At 43.1% G+C, this 6,074-nt stretch overlaps 1 protein-coding gene and 1 pseudogene across 3 annotated transcripts in view; one reads left to right on the top strand and one right to left on the bottom strand.

The window, feature by feature from the left end:
• The window catches only part of AKAP19 (A-kinase anchoring protein 19), a 61,450-nt gene that overhangs the window by 31,022 nt on the left and 24,354 nt on the right, over window positions 1-6,074 (bottom strand). The window contains exon 1 of one of the 3 annotated variants that reach the window (XM_019626485.1): window positions 5,869-6,068. The exons of 1 other annotated variant lie outside the window; for it this stretch is intronic. The gene's annotated coding sequence lies outside the window, so the exon portion shown is untranslated. Of the gene's footprint in view, window positions 1-5,611; window positions 5,848-5,868; window positions 6,069-6,074 lie in introns of those variants that run through there. One more of the 3 variants, XM_019626486.1, reaches the window with a different exon arrangement.
• The window catches only part of LOC109372953 (proteasome subunit alpha type-1 pseudogene), an 8,088-nt pseudogene continuing 7,870 nt past the window's right edge, over window positions 5,857-6,074 (top strand).

Raw genomic sequence — 6,074 nt, 5'->3', positions numbered from 1 at the left:
GTTCAGATCCCACATATGAGGGCCAGTGACACTGCCCTCTACAGCTAAGATGCTGAACAACAGCTCAACCTGGAGCTGGGCTGCCCTGAGTCACTGGCAATGGCGTAGGCTGCAGCCCCTGCTGCAGTGGGTTGCCATGGGCTACTGTGTGTAGCCAGCAGCCGCCGTGAGCGGCCGTCCAGAAGCCGGTGACTGATCTGCCTCGCCCGTGAAGAGCACAATGATGGTGCCAACTTGGGCCAGTGAAGGAATGTCCTCCACAACTAGACTGAAGAACAAAAGGACAACTTGTCTGTTCCCCTTCCCCCAATTCCCCAGCGCTGTTCCCATTCCTCAATTTCCCAATAAAAATCTTTAAAAAAAGAAAAGAATAACATACAGGAAAACATCCACAGGGATTCTCTTTGGATGGTGGGATTAGAGATCATTTAAATTTCTTCTCTTTGCTTTTCTCTGTTTCCTAGATTTTTTCAAATGCACATATTATTTTTCTCATCAGAAATATGTCACTTTTAAAAAGCCAAACTGATAATTTGATGTAATTCATAGCTGCCTCAAACCTAGATTTAATGCTAATGTGAGACTCAACCATTTTGTGGCGAGAGAACAGCACTGGAGCCATATCAAAATTTAGGCAATAGCATTCAATTAGCGAGTAAAACTAGTCAACAAGACTAGAGTACATCTAACTTAAAAAAAGCAGCAGCAGCCATCATGCTGAGTCAGACAAGACGGTTAAACGAATGCAGGGTTCTGTCAGAGCCAAGAACATATTTGTAAAGGGATTTGCTAGGTGCCCTCCAAGGCACTGGCTCCAAAAGATCAGGGTTTACAAATAAATTAGAATATTAATGAGCAACTCCTGCATCTCTCACAGTACTTATCATCTATGATTTACCTAAATATTCTTGAATCTTATATGATAGTCTATATCCACTTTGGTGAAAGCACTTTCTATATGCTGTGTGGTGTGTTTTTTATTAATCTTAAAGCTTTATGTACGAGAAGGGAAAAGATGTTTTAGATTTTAGGATTTGGTAAACAATTATTTTTTGTCAAGCCATTCGCATTTTCCTGAGTGCAGACTGGTGATTCATCCAAGACCCTGAGCAAGGTTCTTATAAGAAATGACACCTTGATATGATAAAATACCAAGCTTAAAAGACTCCACCAAACAAGTTGACTTTACACTCAAAATTGGTGCACAAAATCTTTTTATCACAGGGGTTTCTTTGAACTTCACTGGGCCTATGGAGAGAAATATGTACAGCAAACTTGTGTCATTCAGAGCTCAGAAAAGCTGGAAAAGCCAATCGATACTACATAAAGAGTTCTCCAAATGGCTTTTGAATAGATAAGGGTAGAAGAATTTAATTAGCAATGTGATCAGAGGCCTTATTCAAGCCTGAACTTTAATTAGTAGTTTCTAATGCAAGGTTGGTCCAAAATACTGAAATCTTAGTCATTTTAATTAATCAAATTATCCTAACTAACATTTTTCTGGGTCACTAAACTTTATTTACCTCCAGTGTCATTTAGAAATTTGAAGGAGACCAAAGTTTGCCACCCCCAAATATACCACATTGGCATAAGCATTGTTTTGAGCTGAAGGCAATTAGCCCTGTCCTCCCATTTTCTGTCCAAAATCAGGGCATAATTTCCCTTTGTAAAGGGGTCTCTCTCTCCCATGCCAGGATGGAAACTACTACGGAGACAACTCTTTTTATTCTTTTTAAAGATTTTAGTGGGGGATTGGGGGAGGGAACAGTATTGAGGAATCAGGGAAGGGGAACAAACAAGTTGCTACCCTTTTGTCTAGTTGTGGAGGAAATCGCTTCACTGGCCCATGTTGGTATTATCATTGCGCTCTTCCCGGCTGAGGCAGTTGCTCGCCGGCCATTGGACGGCTGCTCATGGCGGCTCTTGGCAGCTCACGGTAGCGCACGCCAGCTGCTGGCCAGCCCCACTGCAGCCTACACCGTCGCCTCATGGCAGCCCAGCTCCAGGTCGAGCTGCTGTTCACCATCTTAGCTGTAGAGGGCGCAGCATCACTGGCCCTCATTAGGGATCTGAACCGGGGCCCTGCTGCTCTGAGCTGGAGTCCCAAGCCAACTCTTAACTAGCGTGCCACTCTGCCGGCCCTGGAGACAACTCTTAACCACAGGAGACAAACCTTCCTAAACAACCCTATTAATCATATATTTCCTAGTCACCTTCCCATAAGGTACCCTGACCCCAGGAGCCCCAAACTGCTTTTCCTAGCCTCTTCCACACTTAATCACTGTTTTTTAATAGGGTATATACATCCCCGATTCTGTCTCCTTGAATAACATTTCTTTGTGAACTTCCAGGCGCACATAGGTAATTAAATGTTTTTTTTCTATTAATCTCTTATCAATTTGATTTGCAGGCCCAGCTGAATCTAAAGGGGTAGAGGAAGAGTAGAGTTTTTTCCTTCCCTATAAATTCAAGATTAGTTAGTCTTTATATGATGTATTGAAATGACTTCAAATATTTCAGAACAAGTAGGAGGCATAAAGAATAAATTACGAGTGTTGAGTGTTATGCACTGAATTAAATTCCAGGCAATAGTAGACATAATTTTGATTACTTAAAAGAACTGATGTCCAGTGTATTTAATTTATAAATGCTGTCTTCCCAAATGAAATTAAATATTCTTCAATAGCACTAGTCATTTCTCCTTTTGTTATTTTGCACAGAACAGTTCTCCACAACAAGGCACTTAATGAATGCTAATTAAAGTTTGGCTACTTATCGGATATCCATGTGCTTCACAGTGTGTTAGATGCTGGGAATAAAACAGTGGCCTATACACAGTTCTACCCCTTTCAGGGCCCTTACAAGCAAAGACCACAAACTCGCAGGAGTTGGGGCCAGCGTCTTGTTGGCCAGCGTCTTGTTGGCCAGTGCAACATTTCAGTTGTTCTGAGTTAGACTAGTTCCACGCTGGGCATGACTGCCGGTTCACAGGATTCGGTCACTCCCTTGCCTCTGGCACCCATCCAGCTTTACTAATTTATGTTACCTTCAGCCCCTTGTGAAACAGACTTAATTTCACACTGTTCATTTATGAGGAATAAATTAATTCTTAAAGTACAGGCTCTTCCCATATCAGATACTGACTGGGGTTATTTATTCAACCCTCCAATGTTATCATGCCGTGATTGGTTGTATTTCTCCACCACCGACTTGCTGCATGCTGTTCATAGTACACCTTACTATGGAAAACAGACTCCAGTTAAAGATTCCCAAATGCAAGAGCAGATGGCATATTAATTAGAGAAAGAAAACAGAACTGCTCAGCAATTATTTTGCTTTCCTAAAAGCAAATGATCTCCAGACTGAAAAGACAGAAGAAGCCTCATGAAGAGAGAACCATGGCACAAGCAGAAGAGGTCACTTTGTATTCCAGGAAGAACCCACAGATGTGAGCACAGAAATATTCCGACAACCTTTGGAAAAAGAAGGAGGAAGGTGGTCTTAAGAGGCTAGAGACTCAAACACACTTTTTCTTCTCCAATTTTTTTTTTAATTTCAAAACTGAAGGACAGAATCAGAATTCCTACGCATTACAGACCAGTTAGTTTAATACCAATCTCTGGCAAAATTCAAAATTTAATCAGTAAAAATGGAACATCTGGGGGGAAAAGATCGGGGATTTCTAGGAACTAGAAGTTCACTAAGAATCAGTCATTTTTAAAGCAACGTCATTTACTTTTGTGACAGATCAGAGAATAATCAAGATCTTTTAGCAAGGCATTTGATAACAAATTTTTCTCATGAAGAATTGTCTGATAAATAAGGACAGTGCTGATTTCAGTTGATTTATTAATTTGTCTCAGCAATATTGACTGAGAGCTAACTAGATCCCCAGCCTAGGCTGTACTTGGCACTTTCAGTACACTGACTGCTAACAAGCACCCTAAGGGGTAGGTGTTACTAACCTCATTTTATTAACATGGAAAAGGAGTTTCTCAAGGTCACAAAGCTAATAGGTGTCAGGGCCAGGCTCCAAAACCAGGCTCCAAACGTCCAGGACCATTTCTACTGTGCCACAGGCTACCAGATGTGCCACCATAGCAAAAGGACCTGTACCGTATACAATCAATGGCTTGCATGACTGGTTGACAAATTCACCAAATGTGCAGGTGACACAAAACCAGAAGGTAGAATTAATGTGATGAATGCCATAATCAAGACTAAAATATATCTAACAACCTGGAAATTGAAGAGAGGCTTAAAGTAATACAACAGAAAAAAATGTTCGCACTCAAATTTTTAATTCGTAATTAAGGATGACGACTGAAGACAGGAACTCCCTGCAGTTCTGCACTATTCAGATTAGACTGAATTACTGAATTCAATTTGGGGCTAAGGCTCTTCAGCACAGAGGAGGATCTTAGGTAAGGAAGGAAACATAAACGTGATTACTATTTAGTGAAGACAACTAACATTTACTGACCTCAGGGTAACATATACTGAGTGCTTTATGAAGATAATCTTATTTCAGCCTCACAATAACCCTAGGGGTAGACGGAGTGTATTATCATATCCATTTTACAGACGAGAAAGCTCAGGCTCAGGGATCTGAAAGGCTGTCAAATAAAGAAAACAAAAATCTTGCTGTGTACCACTTCAGACTTCTCAATTCCTAACTCTTTTTTTGGTCATGGACTCTTGCCAGATGGATGAAAGCTTTAGATCTTCTCTCCTGAAAAAATCTGCGTATAATTTCACAGGTTGGGGGAGCTACTAGCAAAAGTAGGACTAATGAGAAACAGAGACAAGGAAGCAGTCGTCAATTCAGCGTAAATAAGGCTTCGCTAACAATAACAGACAGGAGGGGTACCTCACACATGGTGTGCTTCCTGTAGCTGAAGTTTCCATCAAAAAGGAGTATGATAGAGGAGATATTAAAGTGGACTGGAGGTTGCTCTATGATTTTAAAGCCTTTTGCTTTAAGATTGTGGATCTAAATAAGTAATTTTTGTCCGTTGGCAAAACAAAGAAGTTAAAAACTGAAGTTACTTTTTTACCGTTCTGCTGAACATGTCAAGCGGAATACCTAAACAATGTTATTTCCCATCTATGTATGACAGCTCTATCAGGTACTTGAAACAACCACACCCAAAGAAAAAAGTTATAAGCAAGCGTTTATCTTGATGTGGTTTGTACTTTATCATAAATAGAGGTAGATTCCTTATTCCTCTGAATCCTTAACTGAACATCTCCCTAAGATAAACACCCTATACACAAGATCCTAGAAAGATGGGAGTCTTTGAGGAGAACATTTACCAGTTTGTAATTTTACGTTAACTTACTTCCAGGAAGGATGGGGAGGGGGCAGACCAGAAACGGAAGAGAAACAACTCCAATGGTTCTGCTTTGCTTCTCAGATCCCTTCGCTAATGGCTGGAGCATTTTACCCACATACTCCGATTTATCTCTATTTGCATCATAATTCACTTCCAGATTCAGCCTCCCACAGCTCTCAGAGCACAAGAACTAATACTTTGTTCATCATATGCCACTCAGAGCACAAGCCTGACAGCTTGGCACACACATGAAATGTTCATAAGCACATCTTTACCTGATGATCCTCATTCACTCCTCAGGTAGGAAGGAGGGTGGAACCGCAACTCACAGCGCCTTTCACTGGGGGCTCACTCTCCCTAATTAGGGGACGGAGACGTGAGGCTCCGTCGGAGGCAGCCGCCGACAAGGGTCAGCTGCGAGCGCAGCCTCCTCTCACTCACAGGTGTCTGCCACTGAAAATCCAACGGGCAAAGCGGACCAACAGAGGCCGACAGTCACACGCCGGTCGCGCCCTCCCAGATGTTCACTTACCCGACACATCGCCGGGACAGTGGCGGGGCCGGGGGGGGGCGTCCGGCGCCCGGCGGGCTCCGTGCCCAGGGCGGTCCCGGGGCTGCCGGCGCCCGCGCTGCTCCCGGGGGCCGGGTGGCGTCCGGGCGAGGGGAAGCGAGGCCGGGTCGGGAGCGAAGCGCAGCCCCGCGCAAGGGCAGCGGCGCCGCCTTCTCGCCCGCGGACGG

The sequence above is a fragment of the Hipposideros armiger genome, unplaced genomic scaffold (genome assembly GCF_001890085.2).
Source record: "Hipposideros armiger isolate ML-2016 unplaced genomic scaffold, ASM189008v1 scaffold_680, whole genome shotgun sequence".
Lineage (NCBI taxonomy): Eukaryota > Metazoa > Chordata > Mammalia > Chiroptera > Hipposideridae > Hipposideros > Hipposideros armiger.
Note: the sequence above shows the minus strand (reverse complement) of the source record. Positions and strands in the feature narration are given on the sequence as shown.